This window comes from Leuresthes tenuis, unplaced genomic scaffold, assembly GCF_036924035.1.
Source record: "Leuresthes tenuis unplaced genomic scaffold, fLeuTen1.0.hap1 SCAF_12, whole genome shotgun sequence".
In the NCBI taxonomy this organism is placed as follows: domain Eukaryota; kingdom Metazoa; phylum Chordata; class Actinopteri; order Atheriniformes; family Atherinopsidae; genus Leuresthes; species Leuresthes tenuis.
This window is the reverse complement of record NW_027325366.1, coordinates 703,481-730,013: the sequence shown is the minus strand read 5'-3', so window position 1 is coordinate 730,013 and position 26,533 is coordinate 703,481. Positions and strand designations below refer to the sequence as shown.

Genomic DNA, 26,533 nt, shown 5'->3' with positions numbered 1-26,533 from the left:
GACTAAAAGAAAATTTCATCTTACGCTCCCTGAAACTTCCATCCTGCACCACTGTTTGCTTTTTCACAAGAGCAGAGAAGAGCATACCGTTCCCAGCAGCACTGCAGTACCAGGTCGATGCTTGGGGTGAACGGAGAAAGCTCCTTTTTCAACTCCTGTTCCTAAAAATCCATTTAATATGTAGTCCTCGTATAGAGGACATATCAGATATTAAACTGATAAGAACAGATACTACACTTGATCTTAGCCAAAAGGCCGAGAAGCGATAACTGTCCACTGGTTCACGTCCGAGGGCCCTTCCTGGCACAATGCGCACTTGTTGCGGTGTTCTTTCTTTGGCCATAGGTGGCCAGAGAGTCACTGAGCACTCTTCAGCCCTTTTAAATGGTATAACTTTGCACTCCCGCGAGCACCATTCAAGCAAGATCGGCACAGTCACAACAAGTAAGGCGACTCTACTCAGGGAAGTCACTCTGCACAGGAACAAGATTTCTTTTGCACATGCAGAAAGGGCTTCACCCGCAAAGGTAAAGCCTGCCAAAGATAGAAACAACTCATTAGTGCTGCTCTCCACGGAAGTCTTTAGTAAAAGGCGAAAGACTTGTACGTTATGAAGAGAAACCAGAGTACGATTATCCGTCACTGCGGGAGCAGGGCACCAGGCCAGTTGGCATAGCCACCTTCCCCATGGTGAGCTTTGCTTGGTTGAGACGCTTGCTCCCCCTTGCTCCTCGGCTGACCAAGTAGGAACAATCGGGCCCTATTCGATGGCTGCCTTGTCTTTTACTTTGTGCAAAAGACAAGGCAGCCACAAACACCACGGGAAACATCGTATTGAGGCTTTGTTCTGAGCGCTCATTCGGTGTCGCGTTTCTTTCTAGCAATTCTCCCGGTTAGCCCGCACTCGGCTCGCTCCCAGAGCCGTGTTAAAGTCTGCCTCGCATTCACTCCCTTTTCTCAGCAGACTAAAAGAAAATTTCATCTTGGGCTCCGTGAAACTTCCATCCTGCACCACTGTTTGCTTTTTCACAAGAGCAGAGAAGAGCGCACCGTTCCCAGCGGCACTGCAGTACCGGGTCGATGCTTGGAGTGAACGGAGCAAGCTCCTTTTTCAAATCTTGTTCCTAAAAATCCATTTAATATGTAGTCCTCGTATGGAGGACATATCAGATATTAAACTGATAAGAACAGATACTACACTTGATCTTAGCCAAAAGGCCGAGAAGCGATAACTGTCCACTGGTTCACGTCCGAGGGCCCTTCCTGGCACAATGCGCACTTGTCGCGGTATTCTTTTTATGGCCATAGGTGGCCAGAGAGTCACTGAGCACTCTTCAGCCCTTTTAAATGGTATAACTTTGCACTCCCGCGAGCACCATTCAAGCAACATCGGCACAGTCACAACAAGTAAGGCGACTCTACTCAGGGAAGTCACTCTGCACAGGAACAAGATTTCTTTTGCACAGACAGAAAGGGCTTCACCCGCAAAGGTAAAGCCTGCCAAAAACAGAAACAACTCATTAGTGCTGCTCTCCACGGAAGTCTTTAGTAAAAGGCGAAAGACTTGTACGTTATGAAGAGAAACCAGAGTACGATTATCCGTCACTGCGGGAGCAGGGCACCAGGCCAGTTGGCATAGCCACCTTCCCCATGGTGAGCTTTGCTTGGTTGAGACGCTTGCTCCCCCTTGCTCCTCGGCTGACCAAGTAGGAACAATCGGGCCCTATTCGATGGCTGCCTTGTCTTTTACTCTGTGCAAAAGACAAGGCAGCCACAAACACCACGGGAAACACCGTATTGAGGCTTTGTTCTGAGCGCTCATTCGGTGTCGCGTTTCTTTCAAGCAATTCTCCCGGTTAGCCCGCACTCAGCTCGCTCCCAGAGCCGTGTTAAAGTCTGCCTCGCATTCACTCCCTTTTCTCAGCAGACTAAAAGAAACTTCCATCCTGCACCACTGTTTGCTTTTTCACAAGAGCAGAGAAGAGCGCACCGTTCCCAGCGGCACTGCAGTACCGGATCAATGCTTGGAGTGAACGGAGCAAGCTCCTTTTTCAACTCCTGTTCCTAAAAATCAATTTAATATGTAGTCCTCGTATAGAGGACATATCAGATATTAAACTGATAAGAACAGATACTACACTTGATCTTAGCCAAAAGGCCGAGAAGCGATAACTGTCCACTGGTTCACGTCCGAGGGCCCTTCCTGGCACAATGCGCACTTGTCGCGGTGTTCTTTTTATGGCCATAGGTGGCCAGAGAGTCACTTTGCACCTCCGCCCACCCGCTGCACTGAGCACCCTTTTAAATGGTATAACTTTGCACTCCCGCGAGCACCATTCAAGCAACATCGGCACAGTCACAACAAGTAAGGCGACTCTACTCAGGGAAGTCACTCTGCACAGGAACAAGATTTCTTTTGCACGGACAAAAAGGGCTACACCCGCAAAGGTAAAGCCTGCCAAAAATAGAAACAACTCATTAGTGCTGCTCTCCACGGAAGTCTTTAATAAAAGGCGACAGACTTGTACGTTATGAAGAGAAACCAGAGTACGATTATCCGTCACTGCGGGAGCAGGGCACCAGGCCAGTTGGCATAGCCACCTTCCCCATGGTGAGCTTTGCTTGGTTGAGACGCTTGCTCCCCCTTGCTCCTCGGCTGCCCAAGTAGGAACAATCGGGCCCTTTTTGATGTCTGCCTTGTCTTTTACTCTGTGCAAAAGACAAGGCAGCCACAAACACCACGGGAAACACCGTATTGAGGCTTTGTTCTGAGCGCTCATTCGGTGTCGCGTTTCTTTCAAGTAATTCTCCCGGTTAGCCCGCACTCGGCTCGCTCCCAGTGCCGTGTTAAAGTCTCCCTCGCATTCACTCTCTTTTCTCAGCAGACTAAAAGAAAATTTCATCTTGGGCTCCCTGAAACTTCCATCCTGCACCACTGTTTGCTTTTTCACAAGAGCAGAGAAGAGCGCACCGTTCCCAGCGGCACTGCAGTACCGGGTCAATGCTTGGAGTGAACGGAGCAAGCTCCTTTTTCAACTCCTGTTCCTAAAAATCCATTTAATATGTAGTCCTCGTATAGAGGACATATCAGATATTAAACTGATAAGAACAGATACTACACTTGATCTTAGCCAAAAGGCCGAGAAGCGATAACTGTCCACTGGTTCACGTCCGAGGGCCCTTCTGGCACAATGCGCACTTGTCGCGGTGTTCTTTTTATGGCCATAGGTGGCCAGAGAGTCACTTTGCACCTCCGCCCACCCGCTGCACTGAGCACTCTTCAGCCTTTTTAAATGGTATAACTTTGCACTCCCGCAAGCACCATTCAAGCAACATCGGCACAGTCACAACAAGTAAGGCGACTCTACTCAGGGAAGTCACTCTGCACAGGAACAAGATTTCTTTTGCACAGACAGAAAGGGCTTCACCCGCAAAGGTAAAGCCTGCCAAAAATAGAAACAACTCATTAGTGCTGCTCTCCACGGAAGTCTTTAGTAAAAGGCGAAAGACTTGTATGTTATGAAGAGAAACCAGAGTACGATTATCCATCACTGCGGGAGCAGGGCACCAGGCCAGTTGGCATAGCCACCTTCCCCATGGTGAGCTTTGCTTGGTTGAGACGCTTGCTCCTCGGCTGACCAAGTAGGAACAATCGGGCCCTATTCGATGGCTGCCTTGTCTTTTACTCTGTGCAAAAGACAAGGCAGCCACAAACACCACGGGAAACACCGTATTGATTGAGGCTTTGTTCTGAGCGCTCATTCGGTGTCGCGTTTCTTTCAAGCAATTCCCGGTTTGCCCGCACTCGGCTCGCTCCCAGAGCCGTGTTAAAGTCTGCCTCGCATTCACTCCCTTTTCTCAGCAGACTAAAAGAAACTTCCATCCTGCACCACTTTTTGCTTTTTCACAAGAGCAGAGAAGAGCGCACAGTTCCCAGCGGCACTGCAGTACCGGGTCGATGCTTGGAGTGAACGGAGCAAGCTCCTTTTTCAAGTCCTGTTCCTAAAAATCCATTTAATATATAGTCCTCGTATAGAAGACATATCAGATATTAAACTGATAAGAACAGATACTACACTTGATCTTAGCCAAAGGGCCGAGAAGCGATAACTGTCCACTGGTTCACGTCCGAGGGCCCTTCCTGGCACAATGCGCACTTGTCGCGGTGTTCTTTTTATGGCCATAGGTGGCCAGAGAGTCACTTTGCACCTCAGCTGCACTGAGCACTCTTCAGCCCTTTTAAATGGTATAACTTTGCACTCCCGCGAGCACCATTCAAGCAACATCGGCACAGTCACAACAAGTAAGGCGACTCTACTCAGGAAAGTCACTCTGCACAGGAACAAGATTTCTTTTGCACAGACAGAAAGGGCTTCACCCGCAAAGGTAAAGCCTGCCAAAAATAGAAACAACTCATTAGTGCTGCTCTCCACGGAAGCCTTTAGTAAAAGGCGAAAGACTTGTACGTTATGAAGAGAAACCAGAGTACGATTATCCGTCACTGCGGGAGCAGGGCACCAGGAAAAGTTGGCATAGCCACCTTCCCCATGGTGAGCTTTGCTTGGTTGAGACGCTTGCTCCCTGGCTGACCAAGTAGGAACAATCGGGCCCTATTCGATGGCTGCCTTGTCTTTTACTCTGTGCAAAAGACAAGGCAGCCACAAACACCACGGGAAACAACGTATTGAGGCTTTGTTCTGAGCGCTCATTCGGTGTCGCGTTTCTTTCAAGCAATTCTCCCGGTTAGCCCGCACTCGGCTCGCTCCCAGAGCCGTGTTAAAGTCTGCCTCGCATTCACTCCCTTTTCTCAGCAGACTAAAAGAAAATTTCATCTTGGGCTCCCTGAAACTTCCATCCTGCACCACTGTTTGCTTTTTCACAAGAGCAGAGAAGAGCGCACCGTTCCCAGCAGCACTGCAGTACCGGGTCGATGCTTGGAGTGAACGGAGCAAGCTCCTTTTTCAACTCCTGTTCCTAAAAATCCATTTAATATGTAGTCCTCGTATAGAGGACATATCAGATATTAAACTGATAAGAACAGATACTACACTTGATCTTAGCCAAAAGGCCGAGAAGCGATAACTGTCCACTGGTTCACGTCCGAGGGCCCTTCCTGGCACAATTCGCACTTGTCGCGGTGTTCTTTTTATGGCCATAGGTGGCCAGAGAGTCACTTTGCACCTCCGCCCACCCGCTGCACTGAGCACTCTTCAGCCCTTTTAAATGGTATAACTTTGCACTCCCGCGAGCACCATTCAAGCAACATCGGCACAGTCACAACAAGTAAGGCGACTCTACTCAGGGAAGTCACTCTGCACAGGAACAAGATTTCTTTTGCACAGACAGAAAGGGCTTCACCCGCAAAGGTAAAGCCTGCCAAAAATAGAAACAACTCATTAGTGCTGCTCTCCACGGAAGCCTTTAGTAAAAGGCGAAAGACTTGTACGTTATGAAGAGAAACCAAAGTACAATTATCTGTCACTGCGGGAGCAGGGCACCAGGCCAGTTGGCATAGCCACCTTCCCCATGGTGAGCTTTGCTTGGTTGAGACGCTTGCTCCCCCTTGCTCCTCGGCTGACCGAGTAGGAACAATCGGGCCCTATTCGATGGCTGCCTTGTCTTTTACTCTGTGCAAAAGACAAGGCAGCAACAAACACCCCGGGAAACACTGTATTGAGGCTTTGTTCTGAGCGCTCATTCGGTGTCGCATTTCTTTCAAGCAATTCTCCCGGTTAGCCCGCACTCTGCTCGCTCCCAGAGCCGTGTTAAACTCTGCCTCGAATTCACTCCCTTTTCTCAGCAGACTAAAAGAAAATTTCATCTTGGGCTCCCTGAAACTTCCATCCTGCACCACTGTTTGCTTTTTCACAAGAGCAGAGAAGAGCGCACCGTTCCCAGCAGCACTGCAGTACCATGTCGATGCTTGGAGTTAACGGAGAAAGCTCCTTTTTCAACTCCTGTTCCTAAAAATCCATTTAATATGTAGTCCTCGTATAGAGGACATATCAGATATTAAACTGATAAGAACAGATACTACACTTGATCTTAGCCAAAGGGCCGAGAAGCGATAACTGTCCACTGGTTCACGTCCGAGGGCCCTTCCTGGCACAATGCGCACTTGTCGCGGTGTTCTTTTTATGGCCATAGGTGGCCAGAGAGTCACTGAGCACTCTTCAGCCCTTTTAAATGGTATAACTTTGCACTCCCGCGAGCACCATTCAAGCAACATCGGCACAGTCACAACAAGTTAAGCGACTCTACTCAGGGAAGTCACTCTGCACAGGAACAAGATTTCTTTTTGACAGACAGAAAGGGCTTCACATGCAAAGGTAACGCCTGCCAAAAATAGAAACAACTCATTAGTGCTGCTCTCCACGGAAGTCTATAGTAAAAGGCGAAAGACTTGTACTTTATGAAGAGAAACCAGAGTACGATTATCCGTCACTGCGGGAGCAGGGCACCAGGCCAGTTGGCATAGCCACCTTCCCCATGGTGAGCTTTGCTTGGTTGAGACGCTTGCTCCCCCTTGCTCCTCGGCTGACCAAGTAGGAACAATCGGGCCCTATTCGATGGCTGCCTTGTCTTTTACTCTGTGCAAAAGACAAGGCAGCCACAAACACCACGGGAAACACCGTATTGAGGCTTTGTTCTGAGCGCTCATTCGGTGTCGCGTTTCTTTCAAGCAATTCTCCCGGTTAGCCCGCTCCCAGAGCCGTGTTAAAGTCTGCCTCGCATTCACTCCCTTTTCTCAGCAGACTAAAAGAAAATTTCATCTTGGGCTCCGTGAAACTTCCATCCTGCACCACCGTTTGCTTTTTCACAAGAGCAGAGAAGAGCACACCGTTCCCAGCGGCACTGCAGTACCGGGTCGATGCTTGGAGTGAACGGAGCAAGCTCCTTTTTCAACTCCTGTTGCTTAAAATCCATTTAATATGTTGTCCTCGTATAGAGGACATATCAGATATTAAACTGATAAAAACAGATACTACACTTGATCTTAGCCAAAAGGCCGAGAAGCGATAACTGTCCACTGGTTCACGTCCGAGGGCCCTTCCTGGCACAATGCGCACTTGTCGCGGTTTTCTTTTTATGGCCAGAGGTGGCCAGAGAGTCACTGAGCACTCTTCAGCCCTTTTAAATGGTATAACTTTGCACTCCCGCGAGCACCATTCAAGCAACATCGGCACAGTCACAACAAGTAAGGCGACTCTACTCAGGGAAGTCACTCTGCACAGGAACAAGATTTCTTTTGCACAGACAGAAAGGGCTTCACCCGCAAAGGTAAAGCCTGCCAAAAATAGAAACAACTCATTAGTGCTGCTCTCCACGGAAGTCTTTAGTAAAAGGCGAAAGACTTGTACGTTATGAAGAGAAACCAGAGAACGATTATCCATCACTGCGGGAGCAGGGCACCAGGCCAGTTGGCATAGCCACCTTCCCCATGGTGAGCTTTGCTTGGTTGAGACGCTTGCTCCCCCTTGCTCCTCGGCTGACCAAGTAGGAACAATCGGGCCCTATTCGATGGCTGCCTTGTCTTTTACTCTGTGCAAAAGACAAGGCAGCCACAAACACCACGGGAAACACCGTATTGAGGCTTTGTTCTGAGCGCTCATTCGGTGTCGCGTTTCTTTCAAGCAATTCTCCCGGTTAGCCCGCACTCGGCTCGCTCCTAGAGCCGTGTTAAAGTCTGCCTCGCATTCACTCCCTTTTCTCAGCAGACTAAAAGAAAATTTCATCTTGGGTTCCCTGAAACTTCCATCCTGCACCACTGTTTGCTTTTTCACAAGAGCAGAGAAGAGCGCACCGTTCCCAGCAGCACTGCAGTACAGGGTCGATGCTTGGAGTGAACGGAGCAAGCTCGTTTTTCAACTCCTGTTCCTTAAAATCCATTTAATATGTAGTCCTCGTATAGAGGACATATCAGATATTAAACTGATAAAAACAGATACTACACTTGATCTTAGCCAAAAGGCCGAGAAGCGATAACTGTCCACTGGTTCACGTCCGAGGGCCCTTCCTGGCACAATGCGCACTTGTCGCGGTGTTCTTTTTATGGCCATAGGTGGCCAGAGAGTCACTTTGCAACTCCGCCCACCCGCTGCACTGAGCACTCTTCAGCCCTTTTAAATGGTATAACTTTGCACTCCCGCGAGCACCATTCAAGCAACATCGGCACAGTCACAACAAGTAAGGCGACTCTACTCAGGGAAGTCACTCTGCACAGGAACAAGATTTCTTTTGCACAGACAGAAAGGGCTTCACCCGCAAAGGTAAAGCCTGCCAAAAATAGAAACAACTCATTAGTGCTGCTCTCCACGGAAGTCTTTAGTAAAAGGCGAAAGACTTGTACGTTATGAAGAGAAACCAGAGTACGATTATCCGTCACTGCGGGAGCAGGGCACCAGGCCAGTTGGCATAGCCACCTTCCCCATGGTGAGCTTTTCTTGGTTGAGACGCTTGCTCCCCCTTGCTCCTCGGCTGCCCAAGTAGGAACAATCGGGCCCTATTCGATGGCTGCCTTGTCTTTTACTCTGTGCAAAAGACAAGGCAGCCACAAACACCACGGAAAACACCGTATTGAGGCTTTGTTCTGAGCGCTCATTCGGTGTCGCGTTTCTTTCAAGCAATTCTCCTGGTTAGCCCGCACTCGGCTCGCTCCCAGAGATGTGTTAAAGTCTGCCTCGCATTCACTCCTTTTTCTCAGCAGACTAAAGGAAAATTTCATCTTGGGCTCCCTGAAACTTCCATCCTGCACCACTGTTTGCTTTTTCACAAGAGCAGAGAAGAGCGCACCGTTCCCAGCGGCACTGCAGTACCGGGTCGATGCTTGGAGTGAACGGAGCAAGCTCCTTTTTCAACTCCTGTTCCTAAAAATCCATTTAATATGTAGTCCTCGTATAGAGGACATATCAGATATTAAACTGATAAGAACAGATACTACACTTGATCTTAGCCAAAAGGCCGAGAAGCGATAACTGTCCACTGGTTCACGTCCGAGGGCCCTTCCTGGCACAATGCGCACTTGTCGCGGTGTTCTTTTTATGGCCATAGGTGGCCAGAGAGTCACTTTGCACCTCCGCCCACCCGCTGCACTGAGCACTCTTCAGCCCTTTTAAATGGTATAACTTTGCACTCCCGAGAGCACCATTCAAGCAACATCGGCACAGTCACAACAAGTAAGGCGACTCTACTCAGGGAAGTCACTCTGCACAGGAAAAGATTTATTTTGCACAGACAGAAAGGGCTTCACCCGCAAAGGTAAAGCCTGCCAAAAATAGAAACAACTCATTAGTGCTGCTCTCCACGGAAGTCTTTAGTAAAAGGCAAAAGACTTGTACGTTATGAAGAGAAACCAGAGTACGATTATCCGTCACTGCGGGAGCAGGGCACCAGGCCAGTTGGCATAGCCACCTTCCCCATGGTGAGCTTTGCTTGGTTGAGACGCTTGCTCCCCTTTGCTCCTCGGCTGACCAAGTAGGAACAATCGGGCCCTATTCGATGGCTGCCTTGTCTTTTACTCTGCGCAAAAGACAAGGCAGCCACAAACACCACGGGAAACACCATATTGAGGCTTTGTTCTGAGCGCTCATTCGGTGTTGCGTTTCTTTCAAGCAATTCTCCCGGTTAGCCCGCACTCGGCTCGCTCCCAGAGATGTGTTAAAGTCTGCCTCGCATTCACTCCTTTTTCTCAGCAGACTAAAAGAAAATTTCATCTTGGGCTCACTGAAACTTCCATCCTGCACCACTGTTTGCTTTTTCACAAGAGCAGAGAAGAGCGCACCGTTCCCAGCGGCACTGCAGTACCGGGTCGATGCTTGGAGTGAACGGAGCAAGCTCCTTTTTCAACTCCTGTTCCTAAAAATCCATTTAATATGTAGTCCTCGTATAGTGGACATATCAGATATTAAACTGATAAGAACAGATACTACACTTGATCTTAGCCAAAAGGCCGAGAAGCGATAACTGTCCACTGGTTCACGTCCGAGGGCCCTTCCTGGCACAATGCGCACTTGTCGCGGTGTTCTTTTTATGGCCATAGGTGGCCAGAGAGTCACTGAGCACTCTTCAGCCCTTTTAAATGGTATAACTTTGCACTCCCGCGAGCACCATTCAAGCAACATCGGCACAGTCACAACAAGTAAGGCGACTCTACTCAGGGAAGTCACTCTGCACAGGAACAAGATTTCTTTTGCACAGACAGAAAGGGCTTCACCCGCAAAGGTAAAGCCTGCCAAAAATAGAAACAACTCATTAGTGCTGCTCTCCACGGAAGACTTTAGTAAAAGGCGAAAGACTTGTACGTTATGAAGAGAAACCAGAGTACGATTATCCGTCACTGCGGGAGCAGGGCACCAGGCCAGTTGGCATAGCCACCTTCCCCATGGTGAGCTTTGCTTGGTTGAGACGCTTGCTCCCCCTTGCTCCTCGGCTGACCAAGTAGGAACAATCGGGCCCTATTCGATGGCTGCCTTGTTTTTTACTCTGTGCAAAAGACATTTACATTCATTATTCAGCTTTCTGGGATATTTTAGCACCTGACTTACTTACTGTTTTTAAAGACTTTGAAAGACTAGACCGACTCCCTGACAGTTTTAGAACAGGTATAGTGACTCTTATACACAAAACAAAAGGACAAGATGGATTTAAAGAACTGGAGACCAATAACCCTTTTAAATTTTGATTGCAAACTTTTTAGCAAGTTTTTAGCATCACGTGTTTGTTGTTCAGCCATGTTTTAGAGGCAGCGATTCACCCGGATCAAGCCTGTGCTGCTCCCGGGAGGAAGATCATGATCATCTCCTACTGATTCGAGACACTATCTGTTTTGTGAGAGACGGAAACATTGGGTTAGTAGTCTTAAATTTAGATTTTGAGAACGCCTTTAATTGGGTCTCGCATCAGTACCTATTTCAGGTACTGCAAAAAGTGGGGTTCCCTGCAAGGTTTATTGCGTGGGTGGGATTGCTGTACCAGGACATCAGCCGCAAATTTGTTGTTAAAGGGAATCTGACACAAGCAGTTAAAATAAACTACGTTGTCCGTCCTTTATCTGCCCTCCTGTACGTGCCGTGTCTAGAACTTTTGGCACGGGTCTTGAGAAGGGATCAAGGAATCAAAGGGGTACTGGGCAGTGGGCAGAGATGCAGACAACAGGACTCCCTCTGACAGTGACCCAAACTGACCAGAAAATACTGGGGATGAAATTAAATAAATAAGGGGGAGGGACGACAAATTGGCCAAAGGTGCCATAGACCCATCCAGAAATTCAAAAACAACTGCCGTGATCAAGTTTTGGATGGGTTCATACCTCTGAAATCTTAAGATTTTACCCAGCAGTCTTAGAGTGCCTGTGTCTTCCTCAATGTTCAGACTTTCTTAAAACATTTTAACTTGGAAAGGGAAGAGCTGAACAATTTAACTAACCATCGCTCTCTGGTGTCTGTTGTGTATGAGCGGGCCCCAGTGAGTCCAATGCACGGCTCGCATATGGCGAGAATGTGAACCTCTCCACTCTTCCAAACAGACTCCGGGATCTGTCCTGGGTGGTGGCTCATGGGATTCTCCCTGTCAGGTCCATCATGCACTCCCGGGGCCTGTCGCCCATCTCAACCTGCCCCCAACCTGGTTGTGGCGCGCCTGAGTCGGTGAGGCATCTGCTCTGGGAGTGCAGCGCTGCTGTAGACCAGTGAGCAACCGCCGGCTCCATGAAATTCCCGTACTTACCAGCAAGGGAGGTCCTTACAGCACAGCTGGTGCTCTATGGGGTGAAAGGAATGCTGATTGGACTGCGACTTTGCAGCTTTGCTTTGCGGTGAGACGTATTGCATCACTTCCTGTTGCTTTGTGTGTGTACTGTGACATTTCTTGCTCCTCTTGAACTACTAATAATCACCTTATTTCTCCCTATAATTTACACATCTTCCATAGTTAACTGTATCGCATACTTGTTATATTCTAACGGTCACTCTTACTGATCTTTAGTCTTTATTTTTCACTTTTTAGCGGTGTGTCTGGTTCTCTAGCTTAGCATGGCTACCAGTTCTCTTCCTCCATCTCCTGCTTTCACCTGCTCCGTGTGTCAGATGTTTAGTTACTCCTCTGCCTCCTTTGGTGGTAATGGTACATGTAACAAATGTAGTCTTTTTGTAGTTTTGGTTATCTGAATTGGAAGCTCGGCTCTGCTCTGCACAAAACCACCTGATAGCGAGCCCCTTTAGCCAGTGCGTAGCCAACTAGCCTAGCTAGCTCTATTAGTCAGCAGAATCCAAGCAGCCGGGACCTCAGACTGGTTGGAATAGCGTACAAAGTGCTTTTTTTATAAGGATTCCCCCCACTTCTGCACAAAAGAACTGAGGACGGTGGGGATGGTTTCCCCTTTAAAAAAAAACAAAAAACAAAAAAACAAGTATAAGTTGAAGAGTTTGTGAATAAAGGTGTGCGCACACATAGTGAGCTGTAGGAAAATAGGCAGGGAGCAATGCCAGCTGGGGTATATGTTTTGTATGTTGTCTTAACTATTGGATTTTAATGTGTTAAAGTGTTGAATGTTACATGTTTGGGCTGCTTGACATGCTTCACTGTTGTTGCCAACTGTGAGGTCCAAGTGTCCTGAAATGTTATAGGTTTGTGACACCCTTCGAAGCTTCGAATTGCTGCTATGGAATTGTAGTTCATGGTTTGAAGCACGTATCGAAGCTTCAGAGTCACGCTGCCATCACTAGTGGGGTCCGTCTCTAACATTCACCACTTAAAGGGTCTCTTCACACAACCCCAGTATTTTGGTCATCTGTCTCCAACAATCAGCCATGTGAGGTTCACACACATTACAATATTTCCAGATTCTTAGCAGGGGACATTAGAGTTAGTGTTTTACCATCCAGCTTATTATAAAACCTGCAAGCCAACCTAAGGAGAAAAAACATTTCCAACCAATTGATTTTCTTGAAATTTATTGTAGTTTAGCAGCACAGTAATAGCTGTTCAACAATTTTAAAATTCAAAGCGATTTTTCAAAATCAGCCAAACCATCAAGTCCCTTGTTGGACAATTATTTTATTAACTGTAGTAATCTTAAAAACAACACAAACTAAACAAACTCTCTTTAGAAGTTGTATTTATTTATGCACAGGTAATTGGCACAAAATGCAAACATAAATCTGTGTAAATTGCATTTTAATACAAAGTTGTAGCTTTTCAGCTCTTCTTTCAATATTTCAAAGAATGTTAAAAAAAATAAATAAATAATAAAACTTCTGTAAAACTCTGCCATAATACATTTACCTGTGAAAATAACAATTTGGTAGAATCTTTTCAACCATTTAAAATTCAAACGTTTTTTAGAACAGTGTGTTTTAAATTTAGTAAAACACCTAACAAAAGAAAGCTATTGTCAGACTTTTTGTGTTCATTTATGCAAAAGTAAAAGGCACAAATGCAAACAGATATTTATTTATATACATTGCATTTTATAACAAATGTGTAGTTTTTCAGCCTGTCTTCCCATATTTCAAACAGTGTTGAAAAAATAAAATAAACTTCTCTCTAAAACTCTGTTCCATATTATATAAATATATATAGAACACTAACATAACTCTAATAAAAACTTTTTCAAACTGTACTTTTTCACTGTAGCATTTCTAACTGTCTGATTTTATGTTCCCTTATGTCCAAAGTCAATGCAAACCAATGCATCAACAAATAAAAGTAGAAGAAAGGACCAGCTTGTGTTTAGTAAAGTTCTTTTCCTGGTTTTTCCTTCTTAAAGCAGTAACTCGATTTTTAACGAAGAACTTAACTGCTTTCCAGTCTCTGGTTCCTTGGGCTTGAGGTTCTGCAGCAAGGCAGTCCTCACAGCCTTTCTTACCAGGTACTCGGTGCATCTTAATGAATTTCCTTAAATGTTTTTCCACTGCAGCACACTCTTCTGGTGTCCAGCTTCTTCTGACGACAGTCTGTTTTACTACAATTTTAAAACCATCCCTGCTTAATTTAAAGGCTTTCTGAGAGAAGAGCTTGCAACAGAAACAATATAAACTGGCATTTTTGGGGGAATACATCAGCCACGTTCTCTTGATTTTCTCCCCATTCGTTAAATGTCTGTGGAAGTAGTGGTGATGGAAACTCCTTCCTTCCTCTCTTTTAGGGAATGTGAAGTCTGATTTCACCCCATAAGGTCCTTGGCAAACTAAGTGGGTCCTCACTGTATCAGACAGGTGGTGTGGCCAGTCACTAGGATCAACAGCTTGAAAAGATTCACTGACATCTGTCGAAGCTGACGGTGTTCAGGCTGTTGGACTGCTCTGCTGTTGCTGGTTCCTTCTCCTGTAAGAGAATCAAACGTACACACAGCACTTCAGAAAAGACATCAGACCGTTTACAAGTACATTTTGACTGTGCTTTGAGTGTTTACTGTGATGCTGTAAATATATTGAGTAACCTGAGCAGGATCCAAAGCATAACATATGACCTGTTACAAGGATTTCCAGTAATCGAGCTGTAGTAACTATACTCAACTACTGAAAAAGGCCATACGATGGCATTTGAATAATAATATTTTTGCACAAGTCTATAAACTAATGCCTCTTATTTTCTCTAGCAAAATTAAATTTGAATGTAAATATTATACGTACTAAAATATCTTTATGCATACATTCTAATGTAGACTAATTAGTCTGCTACGGATTTTGATCATTATTGTGGTTATTAACCTATGTTTCCCTGTTCCAACAGATATCCTTTGAATGGTGTTATGGTGTTTTTCCCCCCTCTTTTCCCTCTTTTCTGTCTTCTCAAACCCCAGCTGGTCGAGGCGGATGGCCACCCTTCCTGGTTCTGGTTCTGCCAGAGGTTTCTTCCTGGTTCTGGTTCTTCCAGAGGTTTCTTCCTGGTTCTGGTTCTTCCAGAGGTTTCTTCCTGGTTCTGGTTCTGCCAGAGGTTTCTTCCTGGTTCTGGTTCTGCCAGAGGTTTCTTCCTGTTAAAAGGGAGTCGTTCCTTTCCACAGTTGCCACAGGCACGCTCAGGACGGGAGATTGGACTGAAGACACATTTCGGTGCCATCTGTTGGTTTCCTTAGCTAGGATATTAATTTTTTGAATTAGCTCTATATGAATTAATTGGATTATGATTACAATGAATTGAATTCCAATTGGCTTGAATTGGACTATATTACTTAAGTGCCTTGAGATGACAATTGTTGTAATCTGGCGCTATATAAATAAAATTGAATTGAATTGAATTGAATTGATTTATTGGCGTTATACATATATTTATCCCACAATATTTCCAAAAAGATGGCAACTACTATTTTAAATAACCAATAGTCACCTGGAGAGAGACGCTGAAGCTGCGTCTCACTAGTAGCAGATGTTCTGCTGCTGCTTGCTGCATGAGTAGAGGCTGCTGTGAAGAACACAAATCAACACATACACATATCTGCATTGATTGATTGGACCTTCCAAGCATTTATTATGATTTACAAAGATGATATTCATATTGTATTTACCATAATATTGATATCATAATATTGATTTATTTGGATAATAGGTTATATTGCAGTCAACAGCCAAGCTTACACTAAACAGAGTTTATCTTAAGGTTCCTCTCATACATACTCTTCCTGGTGTTTAGGCTTGATTCTGAAGCTTTTAGCCTCTATTTACTGCACAAGTTCAGCCAATGTCAGCTTGGCAGCCGTTTGCAAGACATTTACAATAGTATATTGTAAATGTATAGTAGAGTATAATAGCTGGGGAACCTGTCTGAGTAGTAACTTTAGTAGCAGCAACGACAGGATAGTACTGCTGTTTAACACAGCTAGCTTAGCTTTGCACTTGCTGTTAGCCAAAATGAAGAAATCAACACCTAATGCTTTAAAAAGTTAATTAATGTTACATTACATACCTCTGCTTTGGGCCAGTTTTTCCTCCTCCTCCTCTTTCTAAATACAGCACCTGACGGCTTGGGTTTTTCATTAAAGATGAAAAAAAAAAAGATGAAAAAGGTTGCTAAAAATAGAGCGACAGCATACTTGTTTATTAATTGAAGTGCATTTGAATTGAAGGGATGTGCTGCCCCTTCCCCACCTCACCTTCCACTAGCGTCAGGTTCAGGGCACATGTCAGCCGGTCAGCAATTAGATTTTTCATATTGAGCTTTGCTGTTCTTTTTATAATTTATTTAAAAGAAAAAGTGTCAAGAAATTTGAAGGATGGGTTGAATTTTATTATTCGTATCTTCAAGTATAATTTGTTTATTTATTTATTTTTGAGAATTCAATTTTTGTGCCCCTCCAGCAGATGGCGTCTCAGACTTGCTATATTTTTTGGTTTAAGATCAAAGACTATATAGATAGATTAGAATTGACAGAAAGTAATTAGGAAATAAAACAAGTCACACCATCCACATCAAGATAAATTTCATCCAGGCTCTTCCCTTTATACGCTCCCAACTGTCCCTGCTCCATTGCTAAGAGAACTTTGCTAATTTTTGCAAGCTGCAAGGTTCCTTCTGGAAGACGGTAGTGCTTTCTGTGCACTTCAATGTTGTGTCCAAGGAAATCTGCCAGCTGGTCAAGTTCTGTTGTCTTTAGATTCAGAACAGTGGACAGTGTAGCAATGTGTTTCCTCAGCTTCGTTGAAGTGAGTGCTTTGGGGTGTTTTATATCATTGCATTCGTTCACGAGCTGTCTAATGTAGTCTGAACCCCTGATGTAATGGACAGAATGTGGCAATGCAAAGAGATTTTTTCTTTGAGTACTCCACATTTTTCTCGCTTCTCATTCATGAGGTCAATGGATTCCCTCATGACCGGAGTTAAAAGAACAGGAACTTTTCTCTTTTTCCAACTATGGTAATGCGAAGAAAATGTTTGCAAAGTTTTTGCTCGAGTGTTGCTAAATTCACATCTTCATGTGTTTCTGACATGTTCTTTGATAAATATACAGAAACTTTTCCTACTCTTCGACGGTTGAAGAGAATAACTTGGGTCAGTTACTTTTGCCAGCTCTTTCCAACTGGAGGGTGAGGGTCATCTCTCAGGGAATTTAATTGTACCAGCTGTTTGTTGGACAAATAGGAGTGAAGGTTCTGGACATCACGCGGCATTTCACTTTGTCTGGTCAAGTTGCGTTAGCGCTTGGCTTGCAATGTCAAACTCCCAACTTTCTTGATAGAGCTGTGCAAATTCTTCCACATCCTGAACATATTGTTTATCTCTTTGTTTCAATCCTTCTGGCTTGATAAACATGGCCAATGAATGTAAGCTATAATCGGACTTTGCGAGCTGAAGATGGACGTAGAAATTAGCTGTTGAATCACAGTATCCTTTCAGGCTTCTTACAGCTTTGACAACATGACAGTACTTTTCAGGCTTTATAACATCCTTCAGAGTCTTAACTGTTGCATACTTTTTTGCTTCCAAAATCTTCCAATCTGGGTGTCACAGTCTATGTTCATATCACAGTTTATGTTTTATTAGTCACGTTTTCAGGTTCTGTTCAGGTCATGTTTTTCCCCTGCCACCTCACATCACCTGCTTCATTGTTCACAGCTGCACCTCATTCACTGATCACTCCCTCCACAGTATTTAGTCTCCTGGTTTCCTTTCAGTCATCGCAGAATCCTTACTAACTGTGCGTATTTTTTCAAGCAGGTTAAGACAGCCCAGGTAAGGGCATGTATCCCACAGCTGTGTGGGAAAGGTGGGGAGGGGGCGGTGGATGAGGATGGCCTGGGAAGGTGTTTAGGGTCTCTGCAGAGAAGGGTTCCTGGAGGCATAGTTGAGGGGATGGAGGGCCCGGTGACCATGGTGGAGGAGGTGAAGGGGCTGCCAGCAGGAAAGGTGCTAGTCAGAAGTGCGTGGGTCCTGCTCCTGTTCCTTTCATGTTTTAAGACATGTGCACAGATGTGATACAGTCAATGAAAGCTTAATTAGCAAACAAAGTCACGGCATCCGATGGAGGAGATGCCTTGAACGGGAAGACTGGTGGTTTTCGATCACACACTCTGACCCCAAATGTTGCAACTTTAGAAAATTTAATCCAGGAAAAAAAAAAAAAATGAATAGAAAAAAGTCTCTTCGTGACATTTTGTTCAGCAAAATTCACAGGTTTTTGGGGGATTTTGGGGAGGGATATGTGGGAGGTGGTTAAATCTGTTTTGGAAGGGAGGGGCTTAGGCGCAACAATGAAGGAGGGGGTCATATCTCTCTTGTATAAGAAAGGGGACAGGGAGCGAATGGAAAGCTATAGGCCGATCACATTGCTCTGTGTGGACTACAAAATTGTGGCTCGAGTCCTAGTTGTAGGTCGTCTTCGGAAGGCTCTACCTCATGTAATCCATGAGGATCAGACGTGTGGGGTGGAGGGAAGGCTAATACAGTGGAATCTGGGATTGGTGAGGGACTGTTTTCACTGGGTGGAGGAGCGGGGAATCAATATGAGTTTGGTGGGGTTAGATATGGAGAAAGCGTTTGACAGGGTGAACCACAGGTTTCTTTTTGCAGTTTTGGAGAGGATGGGATTCGGGCCCCGTTTCATAGAGTGGTTGGAGATCATGTACAAGGGGGTGGGGAGCAGAGTTATGGTGAACGGGCACTTGGGTACAGTGGTGGCACAGAGAACTGGGGTGAGGCAGGGATGCCCACTCTCCCCGCTGCTCTTTGTGGCTTACATGGAGCCGCTGGGTTCGGTGGTGCGGGGGGACCCGGGTGTGGTGGGTCTGCACCTTCCTGGAGCAGGTCCAGACAAGTTGACAGTGATGCAGTATGCGGATGACATGACCTTTTTTTTGACAACAGAGAGGTCGGTCACACGGCTGTTGGAAGTGGTGGAGAGTTTTTTGGAAGTGTCGGGGGCCAGGGTGAACTTAGGGTAGTCCACCATTAAGTTTTTTGGACCATGGGCTGGTAGGGTGGGAGGCCTAGCTGGTCTGCCCCAGTGCCAGGGCCCAGTGAGAGTCCTGGGGGTCAACAATCAAAGAGGCCGGCATCTGAGTTGCTGGTCAGGTCTCACAGAGGCTCTTAGGGTTTTGTACCTTGGGCGGCTGTAGCTCAGGAGGAAGAGCAGTCGCCCACCAATCGGAAGGTTCGACTCTGGCTTCCCCAGAATACATGTCGAAGCGTCCTTGGGCAAGACACTGAACCCCACGTTGCTCCCCCAGTGTATCATTGGGGGTATGAATGTGTGTGAATGATTAGAAAAAGCACGTAGTTATATCCTAAGACGTGCTGTATGAATGTGTGTGAGTGGGGTGAATGCGGCATGTAGTGAAGTGCTTTGAGTGGTCAGCTAGACTAGAAAAGCGCTATACAAGTACAAGTCCATTTACCATTTGTCTTGTCACTTCCTGATTTTATTTTGAAATTAACAACTCCTCTTGTTTCAGATAACTTGCTCTTCCTCCCGTGTCTCATAGTCTTCCCTGATTCCCAAGTGTTTCCACCTGTTCCCCTTGGTTCCTCATGTGTATTTAGTCTGCGTCTTCCCTTGTCCAGTTGCCAGTGTGTTTAATTGTCTTTCGAGCGTTCGTCCTCTAGCCTCCACAGTGATCCACGCCTATGTAAACCAAAGATCTTGTTTATTAATGATTTCCTCCTTGAGAGTGATTTTCTGTTGTAAGTTTTGCCATAGATTTAGTCAAGTGAAGTTTTGTTTGTCTTGTCGTTTATTCAGTATTATCTCCGGTAGAGGAGTGTCTTTGATTTATAATTATAACTTTCATAGCAACGCCATTAGAAGGAGTCTCCTTGTGTTTATTGATTTTGTTAAATTTCTATAGATCCTCCGACGGTTCAGAGAGGGATACGTTTATTTGTAAGATTTATATAACCTTTTATATATAACCTAGCGTGGAGAGAACTTTCTTTTGATAAGTTTTATAGTCTCACTCTTCTCCCCATAGGTATCGAGGAGAGTGAGATAGGAATTTATAATCTATTATTTTGCTCATCAAGTGACTATCATTATATAAATAAAATCTGATTATTGATTCTACCCTGCATCTGCGTCCAGTGCTTTCACGGATCGTGACATAGCTGGTCTGAACCCAGTACCAGGGCCCAGTGAGAGTCCTGGGGGTAGAGTTTCAGGGAGAGGGGAGTGCAGAATTAAATTGGGGAAGGCGTCTGGCTGCAGCCCGTTCGCAGATGGGAGAAGGGAGTGGATGTACCAGGAAGTTCGGATGGGAGGGAGGGGTGTGCCGGACATCCCACTTAAGTTGGATGTGGTTTTCTTTTCCTTTTTGTGCAGGTCTGTGCAACAGACCAGTGGCCATCATTTTCAGGCACTTTTGCTGTTTTGGTTGTCATTCCCCTTCAGGAGATTGGTGTCATGGGACAATAGAAAGCCAAAGGGGGATGTCTTACCCCCGTATTATAGGCAGGTGGTATGCTGGGGGAAAAAGCACCCAGAGTGTCAGGAGGGGGACCTTTGCTTTGGAAAAAAAGGGGGCCGGTGGGGGTGTATGGGGTGGGGCAACAAGGGTGGGTTTTCACACAGCAGAAAGGTCTCACAAACAGGGCGAGGGATATAAATTGGCTTGCCTTACACAGGCGGTTGCCGCTGGGAACGGTGCGCTCTTCTCTGCTCTTGTAAAAAGGCAAACAGTGGTGCAGGATGGAAGTTTCAGGGAGCCCAAGATGAAATTTTCTTTTAGTCTGCTGAGAAAAGGGAGTGAATGCGAGGCAGACTTTAACACGGCTCTGGGAGCGAGCCGAGTGCGGGCTAACCGGGAGAATTGCTTGAAAGAAACGCAACACCGAATGAGCGCTCAGAACAAAGCCTCAATACGGTGTTTCCCGTGGTGTTTGTGGCTGCCTTGTCTTTTGCACAGAGTAAAAGACAAGGCAGCCATCCAATAGGGCCCAATTGTTCCTACTTGGTCAGCCGAGGAGCAAGGGGGAGCAAGCGTCTCAACCAAGCAAAGCTCACCATGGGGAAGGTGGCTATGCCAACTGGCCTGGTGCCCTGCTCCCGCAGTGACGGATAATCGTACTCTGGTTTCTCTTCATAACGTACAAGTCTTTCGCCTTTTACTAAAGACTTCCGTGGAGAGCAGCACTAATGAGTTGTTTCTATTTTTGGCAGGCTTTACCTTTGCGGACCCACAAGTCCTGAAGCAGGACATAGACTGAGATACTGATTGTATTGACGGCGCCAAATCATAGATAGGATCACACACCTGAAACCCAAAATGGAAGCAGGGAGGGACCAACATAGAGGTATAGCAATACATCTTCATAACACTCACAGTGATTGGGACAAATACTGTGAGTTTCAGGGAGAGGGGAGTGCAGAATTAAATTGGGGAAGGCTCCTGGCCGCAGCCCGTTCGTTTAAATTGGATTTTCAGGCACATTTGCTGTTTTGGTTGTCATTCCCCTTCAGGAGATTGGTGTCATGGGACAATAGAAAGCGATGTTTGTAACACTGGCTGTTTATATTTTTACTCTGGTCACTCGTGGACTACCCATGACAGAGAATATTGTGCTGCCTATGAAGTTCATACATATCATTCTGTGTTGTGTATAGGACAACGCTTCTGTCAGCCTCATTTTGTGGTGTGAAGCTGCTATTCAGGAGCTGGAAGTCAGGATCACAAACCTGAAACCCAAAATGGAAGCAGGGAGGGACCAACATAGAGGTATAGCAATACATCTTCATAACACTCACAGTGATTGGGACAAATACTGTGAGTTCTATTCAGCATAGAACTTAAAATGAATCCATATATCATAATAATGGAAGTGTGTGTTGTTATTAATGCAGATAACATTTAAAAAAGTAGGATTTGATGGGTTGAATGGGCAAACAATCAGATAAATGGGTTTTTTTTAAGAATGAATGTACTAGGCAGAACATGGCAGTGGATTGGCTTTATTTCATTAAGCAATAAATGTAAATTGTGATTTTCAACAGTGAAAAAAATGTATTCTACAGATGTGAAATGACAAGATATGATAAAAATTAATTTTTTTTTTTTTTTTTTTAATTGAATGGTAGTAAAAGGGTTTACTATGTAGCTGCAAGATGTCATGTGATATAAGTGCTGTTTCCTTCGGCAGATGGTGACTGTGTCTGGTGAGGCTGCTGGTGTGGAGGTGTTGGGGGTGATGGAGAGCAGCATCAGGGGAGTGCTGCAGCTCCTCCTCTCCAACGACACGGTGATGGACATTGCTGAGGATTTGTGGGAGCCCCAAATGTTGAAACTTTAGAAAATTTAATCCAGGAAAAAAAAAAAAGGCTCAAACATGAACCAAAATGGCTCCATTTTACGCACAGAAATCAAATAATAGAATAGAAAAAAATCTCTATTTTGTTCAGCAAAATCCACAGACAAGATGGCTGTAGAAGAATTTACTGTTGGGTCCAAAGTCGGAATTGTGGATGGTCGGAGCAATGGGCAGTCGGGCCAAAAGGCCAAAAGAAAAGTTGGATTAATGGTTAGCCGGAGAGATGGACGCTCGGACTTTTGGGGCGTCGGACTGACTTATGCTCCCCCTTTTCACCTTTATGTAATTAGTTATCATACTTTTTCTCTGTTCACCTTCCCTTTGTCCTCCTTCCATGCCACAAGATGCATTTGAATCTGTAAATTGTATTTTGCACAGGGGCCTTTGTTTTTCCGTCTACATTTAGTCTTCTTCCTGCCACCCTTGTAACACCCTTTTAATTTATACGAAGGAAATAATAATATCTGTAAAAAAAAAATATATATATATATATATATATATATAAAAATATATTTTTTTTAACAGTCATTTGGATATAATAAAACGTGGCAAATATAGGACAAGAGAAATTAGTGAATTAATCAGCCACAGAAATGCTTTGCTGACTTAAGCCTCATACATTTATCATAAAACAAATGTATCTCTACAGAAAAGTAAAAATTACAAAAGTTATTTCTACAGATTAACCAATTGTGTGCAAAAAAAAAGTCAGGACTTTGGGTCCAGTCAGGACTTTGTGGACCGTACACAAATCTGTGCAAGAGCTCTCTGACATTGAAACTATCTTGTCTGAACATATAAATTCTATTCTAAATTCTGATGGGTGCCAAGCTGCTGCCCGTCCAAACAGAGAGACAGAGGCTTTGCTGAGAGTTGAAGGTCAAGTATTATATGATCATAATCCAGTCTGAAATATGAGATACTGGCTTGTTCTGGTGAAATCTGCCTGCTTTAGACAGGACCTGTTATCACACATAAGGCCCGGTAGATCTGTTCAGAATAATGGAAACAAGCCCTTTACCACAGTTAAAGTTAAACTTTCCTGTCACATACAAACTTTGAATGATGTGTGTGGGCTTCGAGCCCAAAACTGCCTCGTTGAGGCCTTCTCAATGCATTTTCCCATTGGGAATTTGCCCGCTTTTTCCGCAATTCCGGTCGAGTAATGAGAGAAAAGTCATAGCACACTTCTGCCCACCAGCGATGTGTTTTTTATTCCGGTCGGACTGTCGCTGCAGGAGGAGTTAAGCGCCGAAATTCGTGATGGAAATGGGAGAATAATAAGAGTCCAACACAATGGCCATTTTAAAGCCTACTGATGGTTTACAAATCCCAGAATCTGTGATATGTTCAGAGAATATAAACCCAGCAGAGCTCTTAGATCCAAGGACTCAGGTCAGCTGGTCCAGTCCAGAGTCCAGACTAAACCTGGAGAAGCAGCATTTAGCTGCTATGCTGCAAACAAGTGGAACAAACTGCCAGAGGAGATAAAAACATTTCTTTTCTCATGTGTCTATGCATGAAATCTGCACAGTATCTTCTAACTTATTGACACTGTTGCTTGTTTTTATTCATTTTAATTATTTTATTTCTTTCTGTTTATATTATTTCACATATTTTTTCTGCTTACTGCTGCAATGCTTTTCTTTTATGTAAAGCACTTTGAATTGTTCTGTACATGAAGTGTGCTGTACAAATAAATTTGACTGAGTCTCGTGTGGTCCTGTGATGAAATGAATGGATGACTTTTTAAAAAAAAAAATAAATAAATAACATACATACATAACTCATTTTTGGTAACATGACAAGCTCAGTTCACATAGGTATTAGAATATTAAAATATGTATTTTTTTTTATGTTGGAAGAACATAAAATCCTCAGGAAACTTCAACTTAAATAAATCCTCTGTCAAACGCAACTTTGGCATTATCTAGTGGTCAATAGCGTGAACTGTAGCCTGCTGTCCATGTGCACTTGGTGTCAAGTAATGGTAATAATAATAATACATTTGATTTATTATTATGTTTTATTATGGGCATGCCAAGAAATGGCATGACCATAATGACCATATTGCAATTCCCCACTACTCTACTACACTATACTACTAACTAACTACAACTAACTTCCTTCCTACGCGGAGGAACATGGGAATCGAGCAGCCGCGAGAGAATTTAAGATCCCAAAATAAATGAAAAATTCTCCAATTTTAAATGTTAAAAACTCCTTTTTAGAAACACAGGAACTTGGAGTCCTTTGCCATCACTGCAGAAATTAGAGATTTTATACCATCACAATATGCTCGACAGTTTAATAAAGTTGAATTAAACTTCCAGGAGCCCTTATTTCTGCAACTGCCACCAGGGGGTTTAAAACCCAGTTTAATACCAGAGTGATCTGAAAAAGGGGCTGCTGACACAGCAGTTTGAAGCAGAAATGAACCAGAAGTCCATTCTGGATTTGGTTTGAACCAGGAATACTCTTAAGTGTTAGGGTGATTAAAGCTGTATCTACTAAGTTACGATAAGACAGGGTTATGAGAGCTGTGATGACTCTGGGAAGGGTATCTGTCCAGATATTCATCATAAACCATGTTGTAATATCCTCCCACAATTACACTTGCAAATGGATAGGTAAGTTTAAGATTTTCAATATTACCAGAAAGCTCTGTAAGTAATAGTTTGTTTGGCTGAGTTGTTGAAGCCGTAGATATTAACAAGAATACAATACTGATCAATATTCAAAACACAGATTAGCCAGTGACCATTGTTACTGAGTTTAGCGGCCACCAATTTACCGGGAAAGTTACAGAAAAGAATGGCCAGCCCCGCTGATTTCTGGAGCCATGGTCAAAGATAATTTGGTTAATTTTCTGGAAACTTTCATCGTCTGGTTTTGAGTGTATTTCCTGTAACAAAATAAAGTTTGCTTTCTCGCCCCTACAAAATAAAAAGATAGATTCTCACTTAGTGATATCTCTTAAGCCCCTAGCATTCAAGGAAATACAAGAAAAATCAACATTCATTTTGAATCACAACTAGCAACCGCTAGTAAACAGACTGAGTAAAGAGAAATAAAAGAAAAAGCCCAAAAGTTAAGTTTAGGCAATGTCCCTTCAATATCAAAATACCTTTAACTTAACCATCAAATCTTTTTATCAGCAGAGAAAAGCAAAACCCTGTGTTTTCCCCTCATTCTTTATCTTCTTTCTCTGACACTTCCTCTTCAGAATCAGAGTATTCCTGCTGGACATTTAAAGGAATCTGTTGGAGAACCTGTTCAGCAGTGAAACACACAGCCATGACTGCAGCACATCGAAGACGACGACGTGTCCCAAAGACGATATTAGCATCGTGTTTTCCTACATGGCAAATGTGAATAAAGACAACATTTCACTTTTGTAATCTTGGGCTCAGTCGGGGAAGGTCATCGTATTTCAAGTGTGGTAATATCACCGCTGAGAAGATGTGGTAAATTAAGGAGACTTCTTGCTGTAACTTTCCCACATCTCTCGTCGTAACCAGCTTATTCTTCTTCTACACATCTATGAGTCTTTAACATCGTATAACTCTGACTCACTGCCCCCTAGTGGACATGTATATCTCCACACAGTATTTTCACAGCGATCACATCCCTCTCCCCTTAAGGATTTTCTATACAACTCACAGAACCTTATAACTGTCTTTAACTCTGGTTAAGTGCCAACCAACACCATTAACTTTCACTTTAATTCAGCTTAAAATCTTTAAGATAACTGGGCAACTTAGTTTCCCTTTTTAACTGTCTCTTTACTGGAGTTGCATTTGTTGCAGTTCCTTGTTCAGTCTCTGATCTTCCTACAGCTTCAACGGCTGCTGGCTTCTCCAACTTGCACTGAGTAGCACCTCCTCAGCGTCCAGCCATGCTTCATTTGTTTCCTTCGGCCTGTCTTGGCTGAATAGTGTCAGCTGGTTGGTTGCCGTGGCATTTTCCTGGTCTCTGGTGGTGAGTGTGAATCTGGTCCACATGTCTCCTCACTACTCTCCCATCACCCAGCATCACTTTGTATGACACTGGTCCAGTCACTGGTCAATTCCCGGGATCCACTTGGGTCCTAGACTGAAGTTCTGGGTCAACACTGAGTCTCCTGTTTTGAACCAGCGTCCTGTTGCTTTCTTGTTGTGATCTTTTATCTGTCTTTCTTGGTTTTCCTTCACTCTCCTGCTTAGATCTGGGTGGATTGAATCCAGGGTGCAATGTAGCTTCCTCCCAAGAAGTAGCTTGACTGGGGATAGATCCGTTGGAGTGTGAGGAGTCACTCTGTAGCTAA

At 44.5% G+C, this 26,533-nt stretch overlaps 23 non-coding genes across 23 annotated transcripts; 1 reads left to right on the top strand and 22 right to left on the bottom strand.

The window, feature by feature from the left end:
- Positions 1 to 76: 76 nt before the first annotated feature.
- Positions 77 to 267, bottom strand: LOC140320510 (U2 spliceosomal RNA). Its single transcript, XR_011918351.1, has one exon. It is a non-coding gene; the product is annotated as a U2 spliceosomal RNA (small nuclear RNA).
- Positions 268 to 516: 249 nt separating this feature from the next.
- Positions 517 to 630, bottom strand: LOC140265660 (U5 spliceosomal RNA). The gene has a single exon (XR_011906364.1). It is a non-coding gene; the product is annotated as a U5 spliceosomal RNA (small nuclear RNA).
- Positions 631 to 1,039: 409 nt separating this feature from the next.
- Positions 1,040 to 1,230, bottom strand: LOC140320427 (U2 spliceosomal RNA). Its single transcript, XR_011918277.1, has one exon. It is a non-coding gene; the product is annotated as a U2 spliceosomal RNA (small nuclear RNA).
- Positions 1,231 to 1,479: 249 nt separating this feature from the next.
- On the bottom strand, positions 1,480 to 1,593 carry LOC140265685 (U5 spliceosomal RNA). Its single transcript, XR_011906387.1, has one exon. It is a non-coding gene; the product is annotated as a U5 spliceosomal RNA (small nuclear RNA).
- A 386-nt stretch (positions 1,594 to 1,979) lies between these two features.
- LOC140266513 (U2 spliceosomal RNA) lies at positions 1,980 to 2,170 on the bottom strand. The gene has a single exon (XR_011907137.1). It is a non-coding gene; the product is annotated as a U2 spliceosomal RNA (small nuclear RNA).
- A 267-nt stretch (positions 2,171 to 2,437) lies between these two features.
- On the bottom strand, positions 2,438 to 2,551 carry LOC140266086 (U5 spliceosomal RNA). Its single transcript, XR_011906753.1, has one exon. It is a non-coding gene; the product is annotated as a U5 spliceosomal RNA (small nuclear RNA).
- Positions 2,552 to 2,960: 409 nt separating this feature from the next.
- LOC140266465 (U2 spliceosomal RNA) lies at positions 2,961 to 3,151 on the bottom strand. Its single transcript, XR_011907093.1, has one exon. It is a non-coding gene; the product is annotated as a U2 spliceosomal RNA (small nuclear RNA).
- A 274-nt stretch (positions 3,152 to 3,425) lies between these two features.
- On the bottom strand, positions 3,426 to 3,539 carry LOC140265740 (U5 spliceosomal RNA). Its single transcript, XR_011906437.1, has one exon. It is a non-coding gene; the product is annotated as a U5 spliceosomal RNA (small nuclear RNA).
- A 378-nt stretch (positions 3,540 to 3,917) lies between these two features.
- Positions 3,918 to 4,108, bottom strand: LOC140320470 (U2 spliceosomal RNA). The gene has a single exon (XR_011918317.1). It is a non-coding gene; the product is annotated as a U2 spliceosomal RNA (small nuclear RNA).
- Positions 4,109 to 4,375: 267 nt separating this feature from the next.
- LOC140265720 (U5 spliceosomal RNA) lies at positions 4,376 to 4,489 on the bottom strand. The gene has a single exon (XR_011906419.1). It is a non-coding gene; the product is annotated as a U5 spliceosomal RNA (small nuclear RNA).
- A 400-nt stretch (positions 4,490 to 4,889) lies between these two features.
- On the bottom strand, positions 4,890 to 5,080 carry LOC140266421 (U2 spliceosomal RNA). The gene has a single exon (XR_011907052.1). It is a non-coding gene; the product is annotated as a U2 spliceosomal RNA (small nuclear RNA).
- A 275-nt stretch (positions 5,081 to 5,355) lies between these two features.
- On the bottom strand, positions 5,356 to 5,469 carry LOC140265818 (U5 spliceosomal RNA). The gene has a single exon (XR_011906508.1). It is a non-coding gene; the product is annotated as a U5 spliceosomal RNA (small nuclear RNA).
- A 409-nt stretch (positions 5,470 to 5,878) lies between these two features.
- On the bottom strand, positions 5,879 to 6,069 carry LOC140320448 (U2 spliceosomal RNA). The gene has a single exon (XR_011918297.1). It is a non-coding gene; the product is annotated as a U2 spliceosomal RNA (small nuclear RNA).
- Positions 6,070 to 6,319: 250 nt separating this feature from the next.
- LOC140266028 (U5 spliceosomal RNA) lies at positions 6,320 to 6,432 on the bottom strand. Its single transcript, XR_011906700.1, has one exon. It is a non-coding gene; the product is annotated as a U5 spliceosomal RNA (small nuclear RNA).
- Positions 6,433 to 6,830: 398 nt separating this feature from the next.
- Positions 6,831 to 7,021, bottom strand: LOC140320364 (U2 spliceosomal RNA). The gene has a single exon (XR_011918220.1). It is a non-coding gene; the product is annotated as a U2 spliceosomal RNA (small nuclear RNA).
- Positions 7,022 to 7,270: 249 nt separating this feature from the next.
- Positions 7,271 to 7,384, bottom strand: LOC140265724 (U5 spliceosomal RNA). Its single transcript, XR_011906422.1, has one exon. It is a non-coding gene; the product is annotated as a U5 spliceosomal RNA (small nuclear RNA).
- Positions 7,385 to 7,793: 409 nt separating this feature from the next.
- LOC140320458 (U2 spliceosomal RNA) lies at positions 7,794 to 7,984 on the bottom strand. The gene has a single exon (XR_011918306.1). It is a non-coding gene; the product is annotated as a U2 spliceosomal RNA (small nuclear RNA).
- Positions 7,985 to 8,259: 275 nt separating this feature from the next.
- On the bottom strand, positions 8,260 to 8,373 carry LOC140320866 (U5 spliceosomal RNA). Its single transcript, XR_011918640.1, has one exon. It is a non-coding gene; the product is annotated as a U5 spliceosomal RNA (small nuclear RNA).
- Positions 8,374 to 8,782: 409 nt separating this feature from the next.
- Positions 8,783 to 8,973, bottom strand: LOC140266300 (U2 spliceosomal RNA). The gene has a single exon (XR_011906941.1). It is a non-coding gene; the product is annotated as a U2 spliceosomal RNA (small nuclear RNA).
- A 274-nt stretch (positions 8,974 to 9,247) lies between these two features.
- On the bottom strand, positions 9,248 to 9,361 carry LOC140321013 (U5 spliceosomal RNA). Its single transcript, XR_011918776.1, has one exon. It is a non-coding gene; the product is annotated as a U5 spliceosomal RNA (small nuclear RNA).
- A 409-nt stretch (positions 9,362 to 9,770) lies between these two features.
- On the bottom strand, positions 9,771 to 9,961 carry LOC140320253 (U2 spliceosomal RNA). The gene has a single exon (XR_011918119.1). It is a non-coding gene; the product is annotated as a U2 spliceosomal RNA (small nuclear RNA).
- A 249-nt stretch (positions 9,962 to 10,210) lies between these two features.
- On the bottom strand, positions 10,211 to 10,324 carry LOC140265847 (U5 spliceosomal RNA). The gene has a single exon (XR_011906535.1). It is a non-coding gene; the product is annotated as a U5 spliceosomal RNA (small nuclear RNA).
- Positions 10,325 to 20,986: 10,662 nt separating this feature from the next.
- Positions 20,987 to 21,101, top strand: LOC140265666 (U5 spliceosomal RNA). Its single transcript, XR_011906369.1, has one exon. It is a non-coding gene; the product is annotated as a U5 spliceosomal RNA (small nuclear RNA).
- The last annotated feature ends 5,432 nt before the right edge of the window (positions 21,102 to 26,533 follow it).